Source organism: Stenella coeruleoalba, assembly GCF_951394435.1.
Source record: "Stenella coeruleoalba genome assembly, chromosome: X".
Classification (NCBI taxonomy): Eukaryota; Metazoa; Chordata; class Mammalia; order Artiodactyla; family Delphinidae; genus Stenella; species Stenella coeruleoalba.
In genome coordinates this window covers 47905881-47923294 of record NC_137152.1, presented here as the reverse complement: position 1 = coordinate 47923294, position 17414 = coordinate 47905881, and positions in this window count along the sequence as shown.

Here is a 17414-nt window from a genome sequence, read left to right as displayed (position 1 = left end):
CTTCCCGGACTGGGGCACGAACCCGTGTCCCCTGCATCGGCAGGTGGACTCTCAACCATTGCACCACCAGGGAAGCCCTAGGTGTCCAATTTTTTGCCATATAACTGTTCATAGTATTCTCTCATGAATTTTTTTATCTCTGTGGTATCAGCCATTATTTCTCCTTTTTTGTTTCTTATTATATTTATTTGGATTCTCTCTCTCTTCTTGATGAGCCTGGCTAAAGATTTATCATTTTTGTTTATCTTTTCAAAAAGCCAGCTCTTGCTTTCTTTGAACTTTTCTACTTTCTAAATTTGTATTTTATTTATTTCCTTTATGATCTTTATTATTTCTTTCCTTTTGCTAATTTTTAGTTTTGTTAGTTTTTTTAAAATTCTTTTAGGTGTAGGTTAGGTTGTTTATTTGAGATTTTCTTGTTTCATGCAGAAGGCTTGTATTGCTATGAACTTCCCTCTTAGAATTGCTTTTGCTGCATCCCATAGGTTTTGGAAAGTTGTGTTTCCATTTTCATTTGGCTTGGAGTTATTTTCTGATTTCCTCTTTGATTTCATTGCTGGCCCTTTGTTTTTTAGTAGCATGTTTTTTAGTCTCCCTCTGTTTTTTTCTTTTCCCATTGTTCTTTCTACAGTTGATTTCCAGGTTCTAGGTTGTTGTGGTCTGAAAAAATGTTTGACATAATTTCTATCCTCTTAAATTTGTTGAGGCTTGTTTTGTGACCTATTATGTGATCTACTTTGGAGTACGTTCCATGTGTAACTGAAAAGAATATTTATTCTGCTCTTTAGTGTATGTAATGTCCTATAGATGTCAATTAATTCCAACTGGTCTATTGTGTCATTTAAAACCACTGTTGCTTTAATGATTGCCTGTCTGGATGATCTGTTTATGGATGTCAGTGGGGTGTTAAATTCTCCTACTATTATTGTATTGTCAACTTCTCCCTTTACATCTGTTAGTATTTGCTTTATATATTTAAGTGCTCCTGTATTGGCTGCATATATGTTAATTACTGTAATAACCTCTTCTTGTATTTACCCCTTTTTCATTATATAATGCCCTTCTTTGTCTTTTGCTATAGCCTTTGTTTTAAAGTCTATTTTGTCTGATATGAGTATTGCTATCCCCAATTTCTTGTCTTTTCCATTTGCATGAAATATCTTGTTCAATCCTTTCACTTTCAGTCTGTGTGTGTCTTTAGCCCTGAAGTGAGTTTCTTGTATTTAGCCTATTGAAGGGTCTTGTTTTTTTTTTTTTTTTATCCAATCAGCCACCCTATGTCTTTTGATCAATGCGTTTTGTCCATTGACATTTAAAGTAATTATTTATAGGTATATACTTATTACCATTTTATTACCTTTTTTCCAGTTTTTTTGTAGTTCTTCTCTCTTAATTTATTCATTTTGTTTCTCCTATTGTGGTTTGATGATCTTCCTTTGTAGTATTGCTGGGTTCCTTTCTTTCTGGGTTTTTTTTTGTATTTATTGTAGGTTTTTGATTTTTGATTATCATGGGGTTTATATATGTGACCATAATTATATCTACTTGATTTAAACTCATTGTTGCTGGGTTTCTTTCTGTGCTTGTGTGTGGCCTGTTCCAATCTTTTCCCTTTTTTGAATCTCAGTATCCTCATCTTTTAAATTGAGGCAGTGCTATTTGATTGTTCTAAGAACACAGATTTCACTTGCTAATTGGGTCTGATTAGATATGTCCTTGGTTTCTCTTCCTACTCCCAGATTTCTGGACACATCCACTACTCATATTTCTTCTTAACAGGTGGGTTACAGAAAGAAATGAAAAGTTAGAACTGAGGAAGTGTTGGGAGGGACAAAAAAATTAGAGCTATTGATGGAAACAAGGTTTTGACAATATTTGTATATTTTAATTAACCAAGCTCCCCATACCACCTAAGATTTCAAATACTAGAAAATTGTTCAGACCTGGAATTCTTGTTTCGTGGTGCCTGACAGGATCCTGAGGTTCTTCCTTTCCCAAGATATTCTCTGAGCAGTATAAGAAGGTCCAGGGTACTTCAGATATTGGCTTTGGATTCCTTCTTGACTAATTTTAGCCCCTTTTATCCCCATCACTGGACTCACTGGAGCATAACTTTCCCTCCCATCCCTCATCCACCTCAATTCTGGTGGCTCTGAGAGGTGTATCAGGTGGACTGGCAGCCAGAAACTCTCTAAAAGAAGCTGAGGTCTGTATTCAATCTAAAGGGTATTCTCTTACCACAGGTAACTTCGACCAGGGTTCCAAGACACTAGAAACCTGCAAGAACATTGGTGGATACTTGAAGCCCCAGGGACCAGGAACCAAGTACATTAATGAAGTAAGACCTCATTCTTAGTCCCTTTGGAACTCATTGGGCCTCCAGGAACAGTTATTTCCTCTAAGCTTTCTTTTTACTAGACATATTGCAAGTATTAGAGCTTCCAGCATGTGGAATGGAGGCAATTTTAAAAATGGGTGTCTGAGCTATTTTATGACTACAAAAAGTTGGGAACATTAACCTTTTCTCCCTGAGGTTAATTTTTCTATGAGATAAATCGAGGACATTTTATGGCTTCCACACCTCCTGCTGCTGCTGATGTCTTTGGCTGCCTTTCCTGTGGCAGATTGGAGGGTGGGCTGTGAGATTTTTAAAGCATGTGTAATTTGATTTATTTTTATTATATCCTTTAAGTTCATGATCAACTTCAGTGGTAACTGGTGGCATGTTTATGTGCATTTCCTTGGAGAAGATGTTTTATAAATGCAGATATAATAACTGATGCATAGGAGTTCAATGTTAGCAAGCCTCTATACCTCCATGTCTTTATATCCATGTCTGTTGAGTACTTATGTGAGTATAGTAATTGTAGTTTTTTCTTGCTATATCTCTGTGCATGTACATGCCTGTTCACATATGCCTATATATGCATCTTTGTCCATCTACATGCCTGTTAAAATACTTCTTTCATGAACATATGGGTGTCCCTGAGCATGACTACAATGTGTTTTCCTAACTCTCTGCTTCTAAGTGCCTCTCTCTCTCCCTATCTATATATCTATACCTCTCTATATAGATAGCCTTTTATCTGAGTTTATCTTTGGGTATTTTGACATCTGGTGTTTTTTTGTATGTGTTTGGACCTATGGGCCTGTTCGTTTGCATCTTTTTGCTTGAGATGTGTGCAGATGCCTGCCTTCTAGTGTGTCTGTGTGTCTGCATGAGTCTGTCTGTGTGGGAGCAAGTATCTACAGCTCTGTGGTTAAACCCTGGTGAGAAGTTACAGCTAAGAATGCAATTCCCAGAGGTATCTGGCCTAGTGACTTAGCTTTCACTATCACTACCCTCCAACTTGAATATTCTTGCTCAGAAATAGACTTTTAGTCACAGCAGTTCAAGCCTGTTTCATGACAGAAACTCTTGGTCAGGGAAATGTGTCATGAAGTTAAGAGATTTTTTGTTTTGTTTTGTTTTAGTTTGTGAGTTGCAAAGTGAGGTCCAGAGGGAAAGTTCCATGGTACTGGGCTGGCCTTCTGTTTGCTGCCTCTGCTCACTTGTCTTCTTGCCAGTCTACCCTCACTTGTGTTTCTTGGTCCAGATTTAGGCTGGCCCATTACTCCTAATACAAAGGACATCAACAGGCAAGTCTGAACACCTGTTTTTTATTTCAGCCAGGTCTCCATGCTGGTCCTGTTTTTACTCAGAGAACAAATGATCAGCATCCTCCTAATCAGTAATTTTCGTATGCTCAAAGGCAGCAACTGGTCATTTGTGAGAAGGCCCTTTCTTTGGGGAAGCCAGACTTTGTAAGGCCTCAAGGGGTGAAATCTAGGGAGGTGGTTCCAGCAGGGTACAGTGTCCAGGCTCAATGGTTAAAGGGAATGATGGAAATCACCAAGAGCACTTGGGGAACTCTATGGTATCCACAGTACTTGAAATACTTAGGCAACTGTTTTTGCAGTCCTGGTCAGTCCTTGGTCCTTTTATGATAGTAATAATAGTAATAAAAATGGTTTAAATCTCTGTGAAATTTTACAAAATGCTTTCAAATCCAACATTTCATTTGACCTCATAACAGACCTGTCAATAAATATTATGCTCCTTTTGTACATGAAAATGCTGAGGCTCAAAGTGGGAACATGACTTTATCTAATGTCACCCTGTTAGTAAATGGTAGAACCAGGACCCAAACCCTCTGTATGACTCCAAATCAAAATGTAGGACCTAGAACTCTGCTCTGCCTTTCACATCCCTGGAGAATCCAGAGTTTGAAGCAACACACTTTTTCAAGGGACTAATCCAAGATAAGTTAAAAAGAAGAGTCTAGTGGTGGCCTACAATATTCAAGACTTCTTAGAGGGAGTGGAATTTGAGTTTGGCCCTGAAGGATGGGAAGGGATGAAATAGGCAGAGCAAAGGGAGGTGGTCTGGTCAGATGGTAGATGCTATGATGAGGAGAGAGCCACTCTCCCTATCCCATGGGAATACTCAGTTCAACCTGGTCTCCTGTTAACAGTGCCAGGAGTCAAAGGGAGCCTTTTTTACATGTGTGCATACCTTATAGCTAAGAGAGCACTTTTGACAAATAATACCACTTATTACCTGTGAAGACTGTATTATCTACACTTTTTAGATGAAAAAATGAAGCTGAGAAAAAAAGAAAAGACTTTCCCAAGGTCAGAAAGCAAGCTGATATCAGACTGAAGGTGGACCTACTTGTGGCTCTAAGCCCAGTGACCTGATACCTATTTTACCCACATTCTGCCTCCATCACCCCCACCATCTGCTGCCTTCTCTAGGGTCCCAGCTTGGCTGGCCTTGGCCTTGGCACACTGAACATCAGCTGATGATCTCTGACAGGAAAATGTACTATGACAGTGGCCTTATGCCATCAAGTCAGGAAGCTCTGGTAGAGATACACTGGAGGCAAGACCAGTACCCAGGTCACCACACTCTGAGGGAAAAATGTTGGCTCCCCCTCAGTGGTTCCTTTTCTCTTCTGCAACCCACATGTCAAACGCCAACCAAACTTTCTCCCCAAAGTTAAAATTAGCCAGCCTCTTCCGCCCAAGGCTAGGCTGAGAAAACATTTTTCCAAAGGAAATTTATTAATCAGTCGATGAGGAGAAATTGGTTTAGAGGAGTTGGGGATGATGAGCTTTGAGTTTCAGGATCCAGTGTGTTTCCCTTGACTCTGGGTTCTAGGCAAAGTCTCTGGATCCGTTTAAATTTTTCTGTACAGAGTAGAGATTCTGATCACAATAATATGTGTTGAGTTTTTTAAATACAGCCACACCCATTATCTCTTTGGAGCCTCATGTCCTGGGAGGGCAAAGCAGGTATTGTTGTCTCTATTTAACAGAGGCAGAGAATAAGTCTCAAGTTGATCTTAAACAACCTTAAGATTAGCTAGCATTAACAGAACCAGCGTTGGAACCTGGGTGTCTTGATTATCAAGTCTGTGTTAACTTTAGTACATCTAACTGTATTACATTCACAGCCTTGGGTTTTAAAGCTCCTTTCTTCCTGAGAATCCAAACCATTTTGGTTCAGCTTTATTACCAATAATATACAATTTACACATAATAAAACTCACCAAGTTTAAGCGTACAATTTGATGCATTTTGAAAAACATGTAGAGTCATGTAACCACCAACACAATCATGATATAGAACATTTTTGTCACCCCAAAAAGTTCCCTCATGTCCCTTTCTAGTCAGTGCTGCCCCCCCTCCCCTGGCAGCCACTCATTTGCTTTTGATCTCTATAATTTTGCCAGAATTTTTAAATTGGAAATAATTAATTTGTCCTCAAAAAGTTGTGAGACAGTAATGATCCCTATTCTGGACCTTGCAAATTTACAGGGAACTGAAATGATTTTCTCTAAGTCATTCAATAAGTTCATTTGTTTATTCATTAATTTCTTTATTCAGAAGACAGACTATGTTCCAGGAACTGAGCTGGGTGTTGGGATTCAGAATTTAAAAAGATAAATGTTCTCTCAAGCAGTTCACAGTCTAATCAGGAGAGAACCATAAACCAATGAGGAATCAGATCAATGTGATACATCCTAAGAAAAAAGATTGAACCCAGGTCTGTAGAAGAAGTGCTTCACTCTGTTTGAAGAAATAAGGGTAACAGACTGGATCCTGAATCCCAGAGGAGGTGTTCTTTGAAAAATGATCAGGAGTTCTGAAAACGGTGTGTGTTTGTGGGTGAGTGAGAGGTATAAGATTGGAGACCTCTTTCCAGACCAAGAGAGGGTAAAGGTGTGAAGACAACAATCAGCACACCAGGCTTCGGGAACTGCAAGATGAATAGATTAGGTGGTAGACATCCTGGCAAAAGTTCAAAAGAGTCCTAAAAGGCAGGGGTCCTAGTGGGCCTGATAATAACCATGACATCAAGTTGGCAACTATCGGGGAGTACCAGAGTGATAATTATCTTCTGAAGCCCTGAGGTATTGGGGTTTTCAAGAGTGTTTGGAATGGGAGAAAAGTCCAGTGTTGAGAGCAGATTTCCTTGCTCATATGGCAAAGATATGTTATCTCAGGGACCTGGAAGAGCTTGCAAATTTCCATTTGCATTTTACCAGGAGAACAAGATCAGTAGAGGCTGTTCTTCTCAGCCCTATCCTTGGCTACATATTATGGGGGCTTCAGATTGTGGGGAACTCAGATCTGGGAGTTATATATATGTCATGAAATTGTTATGCCACCAGCATTCCTGTAGCTCACTATGAACTTTAGAACCAGATGAACCTCACTCTCCTAGAAGCCAAAACGTTCCTTGAAGGAGTTTTCCTTACCCAAGCACTTGGCATATGCCCAGAAATTGGGCTCTGGAGTCAGACAGGTGGGGGTTTCCATCTCCAGCCTGGCTGGGGTAAGGACCTGGTAGGTTTTCTTCCCCTCCTGATACCAACCAATTCTTTGATTCTCTGATTCTATGACACCAAGTGGTGTCCTACAATTCAATTAAATTCTGACACTAACTATACAGAATTAATATCAGACTACACAGGTTTAAGAGCTCAGTCCTACAGGACTGCCCTCAGTTTAGACAACAGTCTTAAGTATCAGGTCCCTGGGTTACTTACACTTTTGTCTTACTTGGCTACAAATTTTGGGGTTCCCACTACCCCAAAGGTTCTATAATTTACTAGGACACCTCACAGAACTCAGGAAAGTGCCTCACTTGCTTTTCCTGGTTTATTATAAAGGATACTGCTCAGGAACAGCCAAATGGAAGAGATACAAAGGACAAGGTATGGGGGGGAGGGGTGTAGAGCTTCCATAACCTCTCTAGGCACACTACCCTCCCAACACCTCAATGTGTTCACTAACTTGGAAGGAAGCTCTCCAAACCCTGTTGTTTGGTGGGGGGGGGGTGGATTATGGAAGTTTCATTTTGCTGGCACAGTTGATTACATCATTGGCCTTTGGTGACTGCACTCAATCTTGGACCTTTCTCCTCTCCTGGGAGGTTGGAGTTCTAACTCTCTAATCACATGGTTTGGTCTTTTTGGTGACCAGCCCCCATCCTGAAGCTACCTAGGGGCTCCCATTCATCAGTTATATCATTAGCATATAAAAGATACTCTTGTCACTGGAGTTTCCAAGGGACTTATGAGCTCATGTACCAGGAACAAGGGATATGGACCAAATATTTAACTTTTATTATACCACAGGACCCAAAGATCCTTTCTGATGGTAATCCATTGAAAGAGTACTAAATGAGGAGTGAGAAGCACTGAGCTGTAGCCCTGGCCTTGGGTAACTTGGGGAACTTTCTCTTCTCTCACATCTCTAAGCCTTAGTTTCTTCCTCTGGAAATAAGAAAATTGAATTGGATGCCCTCAGAGGTCCTTTTAGCTTAACCAAAGGTATGTTGTGGTAGCCAGGGAGGTCTCCATAGCTGTCCTCATAAAGCCAGGCCCCATCATTGTCTGGGTCACCCAGGAAATAGGTGCTCCAGGTCCACAGAGAAAGCAGCACTGGACAGAGGAAAGTGATCAGAGATGTTCTTTATTTCCTTCTGCCCCACTTAATTCCAGGGCTGGACTAGGGTGAGGTGAGTAAGGCACACAATTTAAGAAGGATGCCAAAAAGAACTCAATGATAAGGATAAATAATATTTTAATACAATATTTTAAAAGACTGAAATTAGTGTAAAAATCCACATCTAACAAAATATCAAAATTTTAAATAAGGACAGGATTAATATTATTGATTTTTCCTTGGGTTCCAATATGACTTGCCATATTGACCACTGCTCAACTCCCTTTCATTTCTCCCCAGTAAACAAATATACCTCACTTAGGGATCCAAGATGAAGCTGGATTTCTGCATTATGACAATTGGGTTTGTGACCTACTATTTAAGAAAAGTGACTAGTATATAATTAGAGCATAATGGTTGAGAGTATGGCCTCTGGAGCTAGACAGCCTGCTATCCTGCTAGGTCTGCTACTTATTACCTGTATGACTGCAGACAAATTGCTTAACCATTCTGTATCTCAGTTTCCTCTTCTATAAACTAGGAAAAAGAATAGTACCTATTTCTTAGGGCTGTTCTGAGGGCTAAAGTAATTAATATATGTGAATATCTAAGCAAAAAATCTGGCACATGATATGTGCCCAGTGAATGTTTGTTCTTGTTATATTTAGGAAGATTTTAGTTTAGAACAACTTGAAGATTAGTAGTGATACTGTATTAGAGGACTGAGGCCGATTCTTGGATCATCCTTCCTGTTGCTGTGTAAAAGCTTCTGAAAGGACTTGAGTACAGTGTTGCTTGAGGCAGAGAGATGAAGTACATTACTTCTAAAAGTTGTTTCCATTTATTATGATGCTTGTGACATAATAGTTTTAAATTTAGGTTAAGAGCCACTACATTGTGTTGATCTATTCAAGTTATCCAGAAAGTGTTGAACTATTTTTGATGAACTTGTTTCTTACACTGTGGATTCATGGCCACTCTAGGAAGCCTAGCCAATAGAACTTCTTTAAGGTGCTAGAATAGTCCCATGCTCCACTGACTAAGCCTAGGATTTATTGATCAATTAATTTAATTCTCATCTGCTTGATAGACATTACTTAAGTGCCTACTTTGTCCCAGGTATTGTGCTGAGTCCTCAGGATATAGGGAAGAGACAGACCCAGTCCTTGCCTTCAAGGGTCTCCTACTCCAGTAGTGGAGAAAGACATGGTCTCTTCTAACTTAAAATTGTTCTCCCCCTTCTCTGTCTGTATTAGTCAGGGTTCTCCAAAGAAACATAACCAATACATATTTGTATTTATACATATACATAAAGAGATTTATTATAAGGAATTGGTTCATGTAATTGTGGAGGCTGGAAAATCCAATCTGCAGAGTTCACCAGTGGGCTGAAGACCCAAGAAGAGTCAATGTTCCATTTAGAATGCTATGAAGGAGGAAGAGCTGAAGTTCCAGGTAAAATATGAAAGCAGTCTGCTGGAAAAATTGTCTTTTACTTGGGGCCTTCTATTCAGGCCTTTAACTGATTAGATGAGGCCCACCCACATTATGGAGGAAAATCTGCTTTACTGATTAAAATGTAAATTTAGTGAAAACATCCAGGAAGAAACACACACACAAACTTATTTATAACAAAATGTGATGGAAATACTCATGATAATTACAGTACTCATTTCTATAACTGGTCACATAGTCATAGCTGGTATTCATAACCACCTTCTTCCACTATCCATTCAGTATTCATTTTGCTCTCAACAAACACCTCAGCTGGCTGTAGTTCTTTACCTGATGGGATGACCCAAGCCTTCATTTAAAAAAAAATTATTTATTATTTTATTTATTTTGGCTGTGCTGGGTCTTAGTTGTGTCATGCAGGCTTCTTAGCTGTGGTATGCAGACTTCTTAGTTGTGGCATGCAAATTCTTAGTTGTGGCATGCATGTGGGATCTAGTTCCCTGACCAGGGATTAAACCCGAGCCCCCTGCATTGGGAGGGTAGAGCCTTACCCACTAGACCACCAAGGAGGTTCCCAAACCTTCATTTCTGAAGAGTCTGGGCCATTAGTAGTCCTACCTGGGTTGGGTAGTTTTCCATTGACTTTAATCACAGGGCATGGTAATAGTAAGAGATGCAATAAGACAGGGGTCCTCAACCCCCAGGCCGTGGACCAATACCAGTCTTCCACCTATTAGGATCTGGGCCACACAGCAGGAGGTAAGCAGCAATCAGCGAGTGAAGTTTCACCTGCTGCTCTCCATCGCTCCCCATCACTCGCATTACCACCTGAACCATCACTGGCATTACCACCTAAACCATCCCCACTCCCCCCGTCCGTGGAAAATGTGTCCTCCACGAAACCAGTCCCTGGTGCCAAAACGGTTGGGGACCACTGCCATAGGGATCTCCTGTACTCCAGACATACTCTTCCTTACCTCCACTATGAAGTAACAGTACAATTTCTCCTTGATAATCAGGCTCAATCACCCCAGCCAGCACAATAACCCCTTATTTGCCTATTGATTTAGAGGCAAAATTTAGAGGACCTAAGTGGAAGTCTTATGTGTGTGCTATGAAATCTAGATGATGAGTTACATCTGACCGGTGTGGGAAGGGGCAGAAAAGGATCATGTGAAATTTCATGTACAGCTCACTTTTGAACTGGGTCTCGAAGGTACCTCTGGAAGTCCAGTGCTGACTTAAATGAGAGAGGCTGTGGAGGACCCTCCAAGGAAGGATATAGGGCCTTCCTTGTATGTGCTTCCTCTGCTATGTGTTCTGCCCTAGCAGAGGTACTTAAAACCCATGTTTAGTCAAACTGGGAAATCTGAGAAGGTGGGACTCAAGTTCTTCTCTTGCCATAACTCAGTATCCTGCACTCTATCTTCTGTCTGTCTCTCAGAGTGTACTTAGGGGACAGTCTAAGCATTGAATCTCCTTTCCCCACTGTGCTACTCAAAATAATGGCCACACAAAGATGTCCTTATCCTAATCTCCAGAACCTATGAATATGTTGCCTTTTATGGCAAAAGGGACTTTGAAGATGTGACTGATTTATGGATCTTGAGATTGGGGGTTAATCCTGTATTATCTGAGGGGGCATAACATAATCACAAGTGTCTTTATAAAGGAACAACAGAGGTAGGAAAACAGAAAGAGATGTCATGATGGAGGCAGGAGGGTCAGAGTCAGAGAGAGACTGGAAGATGCTACTCTGCTGATTTAGAAGATGGAAGAAGAGGCCTTGAGACAAGGAATGCAGATGGCTTTCAGAAGCTGAAAAAGGCAAAGGAAAAAGTTCTCCCCTAGAGCCTCCAAAGGAATGCAGCTCTATGTTCCAGAAGGAATGACGCCTTGATTTTCACTCTGTAAGACTGATTTTGGACTTCTCACCTCCAGAAATGTAAGATAATAAATTTGTGTTGTGTTGTTTTAAACTGTGAAATTTTCAGTAATTTGTTACAGCAGCAATAGGAAGTGAATATACCCATTCCAAGCATTCCCTTTGAGTCCAAACCTTCCTCAGAGTGTGAGGAAAGGTTCAAGGCTCTGAAATTTGGCTTACAGGTTCCAGCCAGCAGACAGGAAGAGAGGCTGTTGTAGAACTCTGGGACAGACAAACCATTACTATATATGCAAAACATCATCAGCTGTCATGCATGATTGTTGTTAACTGGTGTGCCCAGAGTATTACATTTTTATTAGTTTCATCACTGGGGGATATTGTCACAGTCCCTGGTTTCGGCAGCCCCAGAGGCCTTATTGAGGTTGATTCTACAGTAGCCTGTGTGGCCGAGTGCCAGGCCTGAGGACTGTGGACACTGAAGGTAAGGACACCGAGAGAAATCCCACTTAATGCCTTACATTACAAACTCCTCACCCCACCCCAGTCTGAAATAACTCATTCCTAGTTCTTGGATTCCCCTAGTCTCACCTCCCACTCCCAGCAATCCCTACTCCTCCATGAGTGCCATGCCTGGCTATCTTCAACCACTGCTTCTTGTCCTGTGATACCACTTATAATTTCTTTCTTTTCCTTTTTCTCTTTAGTTGAAAATTTGGGGGTAATTGTAGATTCACATGCAGATATAAGAAATAATAGAGAGAGATCCTGTGTACCCTTTACCCACTTTTCCCAATGACAACATTTTCAACCAGAATACTGACATTGATATAATCCACCAATCTTATTCAGATTTCCCCAGTTGTACTAATACTAATTTGTGTATGTATTTATCATACTTGTAGGCTCATATATCCTCAATCACAGTCAAGATACTGAACAGTTGTATCACCACAAGGATCCCTCTGTTGCCTGTTTATAACTATACCCACCTCCTTCCCACCATTACCTCCAAACCTTGGCAACAATTAATCTGTTCCCCATTTATAAAAATTTGTCATTTCAAGAATGTTATATTGGAATCATACAGCTTTATGATCTTTTGAGATTGGCTTTTTTCACTCAGCACAATTCCCTTCAGATCCATCCAAGTTATGGAATGTGTCAATAGGTCATTCCTTTTTATTTCTGAATACTATTCCATGGTATAGAGGTACAACAGTTAACAATTCACCTGTTTAAAGATATCAGGGATATTTCCAGTTTGGGACTATGTGAATAAATCTGTTATACACATTGTTATATAGGCTTTGCGTCAACATATGTTTTAATTTTTCTGTAAATGTCCAATAATGCAGTTGTTAAGTAGTATGTTAATTGCATGTTTAATTTTCTAAGAAACTGCCAAACTGTTTCCCAGAGTAGCTGTGCCATTTACTTTCCCATTGGAAGTGTATGTGTCCTGTTTCATTGTATGAATGATCACTTTTTAAGCATCCTCACCAATATTTGATGTTGTCACTATTTTTTTTTATTTTAGCCATTCTGATAGGCATATAGTAATATCTCATTGTGGTTTTAATTTGAATTTTCCTAATGCCTTATGTTGAATATCTTTTCATGTGCCTACTGGCCACCTATATATCTTCTTTGGTGAAATGTCTGTTTATGTCTTTTGCCTATTTTCCTATTGGGGTGTTTTTGTTTTACTGTTGAGTTTTGGACATTCTTTACATGGTATATATACTAGTCCTTTGTCATATATGAGGTTTGCAAGTATTTATTCCCAATTGTTAGCTGCCGTTTCATCTACTTCACATAGCTTTTCACAGAGCAAAAGTTTTAAGTTTTAATGAGGTCCACTTTGTTGATTTTTTTCTTTTATGATTCATGCTTTCAGTGTCGTCTAAGAAGTCTTTGCCAACCTCTAGACCCCCAAGATTTTCTCCTATTTTTTTCTAAAATGTTTACAGTTTTAAGATTTACATTTATGTCCATGATCCACTTGGAGTTAACTTATTTATAGAATGCAAGGTTTAGGCTCTTTTTGTTTGTTTTTTACTTATGGATATCCAGTTATCCCAGCTCCATTTGTTTAAAAGCCAATCCTTCTTTCACTGCATTGCTATTGCATCTTTTTTAAAAAAAAATCAGTTGCGTATATTTGTGTATGTCTATTTCTGGTTTCTCTATTTTGTTTCATTGATCTATGTGTCTATCCCTCCACCAATACCACACTATCTTGATTACTGTAGCTATCTAGTAATAGTGAGTACAGTGATTTCTTCCTCTTCATTCTTGTTTTTTTCCCCCAAGATTGTTTTAGCTATTCTAGGGCCTATGACTTTCCATACATATTTTAGAGTAAGCTTGTCTATGTCTACAAAAATCCTTGTCGGGATAGATCAATTTGGGGAGATTTGACATCTTTACTGTGATATACTTTCCAATCCATGAATGTTTTATGGCTCTCTATTAATTTAGGTCTTTTTTGATTTTTTATCAGCATTTTGTAATTTTCACTGATTCTATCCTCTATCATTTCCACTCTACTATTGAGCCCATTCAACTATTTTTAAATTTCAGTTCATGTATTTTTAGTTCTATTTGGTTCTCTTTTACAAATTCTATTTATTTTCTGAGATGTTAAGTTGTTTCATTTGTTTCAAGAGATTATGTAATTGCTTTTTGGAGCATTTTTATGATGGTTGTTTTAAAATCTCTGTTAGATAATTTCAACAACTGATTCATCTTTGTGTTAGCATCTGTTGATTGTCATTTCTCATTAAGGTTGTGATTTTCCTGATTTTTGGTATGATAGGTGGTTTTCAGTGTACCTTAGACATATTACCTGTTATGCTTGGTGATTCTGTGTCTTATTTAAATGTTTTCCTTTAATAAGGATTCACCATGTTTAGGTTTAGCGCACAGGCCCTTGCCTAGTTTTGTGGGCTGTGATTCCAATGACAGTTTGATTTTCAGAGCCTTTGTGGTGCTATAATGGTCTGCCTGGTTTATCTGGTGCTTTGGGGGCAACAAGGCTTCTTGGGCAGGGCTGCTTGTTCCAGTGAACCACCTCCTCACTTGCTGGTGCCTCCTGGCAGCTCAATATATCTGGTGGGGGACTGGATTCTGAGGCCCATGGTGACAAAGAAGCTTCACCAGCTCAGTGGTAATAGCTGGATTTCCTTATGGATGACCCCCAGCTACTTAGGGAGGTGGCTTCTCCTCTCTGTGAGAAAAAAGGTACTCTCAGGTTTGTGGGAACACAGAGGATTCCTGAATAGGCCACTTGGTGTAGCTGAGTCTCTCTTGTTGGTACTGTGGTTCTGTCTGCCTGTCTGCCCTGGTAGTCTCTTGGGGTGGTAGGTAGCGTCAGCCTCAGTGAAGAAGAAGAATGCTTCACCTGGAGGCTTATTATCAGTGGGACTCTCAATCTATATCCTACTTGCTGGTACTGCTGTTTCTGGTGGGACTCCGTTTCAATCCAGGGAAAGAGTGATTGTACCTGGGATTCCTTCTGTTGCTAGATTGAAGGTCGTGAAATGCTGGGTTTGGTCTGTCTTCTGTTGGGTGGAGCATTATAAGATTCCCTGCTGTGGTGGTGCTCTTTTAGTTCTGGAGTCCTTAATCTGGTTACCTTCTTCTTACCACCTTTCAAAGTTCTCCTCTGGTTTCCTCCTACATTATTCCCAGGATTTATAGTTGTCTTTAGTAGGGCAGATCATGGAGAAATGTGTCTATATAATCCAGTACAGACTGGAAGTCTGTCTCATATATACTTTCAAACCTTCAAATAGTCCACACCGCTGTCACTAAGCCTCTGCCCCAGTGAATTCCCTTTTCCACTTTCTTCATCACTGAAGTCTCTCCCATTCTTGAGGTCCCTTATCACTGAACCCTAATCACTCACAGAGCTCCCATTTCCCCAGTGAGTCCTCCTTATCATTGAACTCTCTTTCCTCAATGAGCCCCCTTCTCTACTGTTAATTGTACCTCTTCCCTGAGGTCCCGTCCATTCTCTTAGACCCCATTTGCACACCAATCCATTATTCCATCATTTACTCTAACTCCCTGGGTTGCCCATATTTGCTCACTAAAATCTTCCTTTTCCCTGTTCTTTCATCCCTTCCTTTCCATCCCATCCACCTCCATGCCTTCCAGGCTTAACTTAGCCTTGTCTATCAATTAACAGTATCACATGACTGAGCCTTGACAGTGCTTCTTACCTCTTACAAAGCTCTAGTCACCTCATGTAGCAATTCCCTCTTGCTCAGCGCTTATCCATTTCTTTAATCTCCAGTCCCTCATATATTTTTAACTACCTTCTAAGCCACTGTCTCCTCAGCCCCACATTTTTCTTTTCTTTTCTTTCCCATTGCTGAACCATCAATTTTGTGGACAAAACCCTCCTTTTCCTCTGGCCCCAGTTACCTCCTTCTTGCCCTCTTATATAACTCCCAACTCTTTCTTTTCCTCACTTAGCCCGTGGACCCATGCCAGCTCCTCATCTTTTGGCTGTGGTCCCCTTCCTCTTTCAAGCTCCCATATTCTCTCTAAACCCTCATTTGCCTTCTGTGTCCCCATCTTCTCCCTCAATACCTCTCTCTACCACTTAACCTCTCTCTCTGCCACTTTGCTTCTGAAGAGTAGCTTCTCTCTCTTTCCTCTCACTGAACTGCACCATAGACACTTAATTCGCATTCCTGCTACTTAGCTAGATCTACTGTTAGCCCATCCCTGCCATTTCACTCTATCAGACATTTAGTCCCTGTATCCTCTACCAGAAGAGTCACATTTAGACAACTATTTTCTTGACAATGCTCTCCTTAGAAAATAAGATATCCATAGCTCCTAAAATACAAATCCCCTCTGCATTTTTACAGCCAAGCAGGCATTTTCCACCTTGCTTTACTTGGGTTGTACCAGAGTTACTATGTGCTTATGCGGAGACAGCGAGGTGTTCAACAAATTCTAGTTCTATTCTCTCCTTTGACAAGTTTCTTCCAGCCCATGGTACCTAAAGTTTTTGCTTGAACCTTTGGGAGTGGATGGGACAGTCTTTCTTATCAACTGGCTTTTGGAAGCAGATGCCAGCTGCAGTTCTGGAGGCCAGGATTCATGCCTCCCTTGGATTCCTTTCTTTCATAGGTCAATGTGGAGTGAGTTGGATAGGTCAAAGTCCTGGGCCAAGCCTGGCTACTTTTTGGTGACACACTGACTGCCAGAACTATTAGCACTGTTGGAAGAACCTCTTACCTTTGTTTCTCTCTGTCTTCCTTCCCCACTTAGGAAGTGACACCCTCTCCCCCATCACCTTAAGCATGCATGTGTAGGCACACATGCCATGCCTTAGAAGGTCAAGGACCAGGGCCTTACTGCTCCACTTTTAGAGGTAGCCACTTCCTGTTGTAGAGATTGCATCCTTTCTGTCATTTGATCATTGGATCCCACCTTGGCTCTTCTGAGTTTAGAATTAACCAAGGGCAGAAGGGCATGCAGAGAAGGAGGGAAAAGAGAACTGTGGAGTCTCAGAGCTGATAGGGCCTAGACAGACCGCCTGATCGAACAGTATTGTTGCACATCTGGGGAACATGAGGTCCAGAAAGGGGAGGAAACTTTACCAGTTAGTGATACAGCTGAGTTCAGAAGTCAGGTTAGTGGAGAAGCAGAGAGTCATCTTTGTCCATGTTAGGTACACTTTGGTCTCTCAGACTCACATTTCCAAATGGAGCTATTGTTGATGCCATGAGAAACATTAACAGTTATATTGGGAAAGAAGAAAAAAGCTATCACTCTTTGCAGATGACATGATACTATACATAGAGAATCCTAAAGATGCTACCAGAAAAATACTAGAGCTAATCAATGAATTTGGTAAAGTAGCAGGATACAAAATTAATGCACAGAACTCTCTGGCATTCCTATACACTAATGATGAAAAATCTGAAAATGAAATTAAGAAAACACTCCCATTTACCACGGCAACAAAAAGAATAAAATATCTAGGAATAAACCTACCTGAGGAGACAAAAGATCTGTATGCAGAAAATTATAAGACACTGATGAAAGAAAT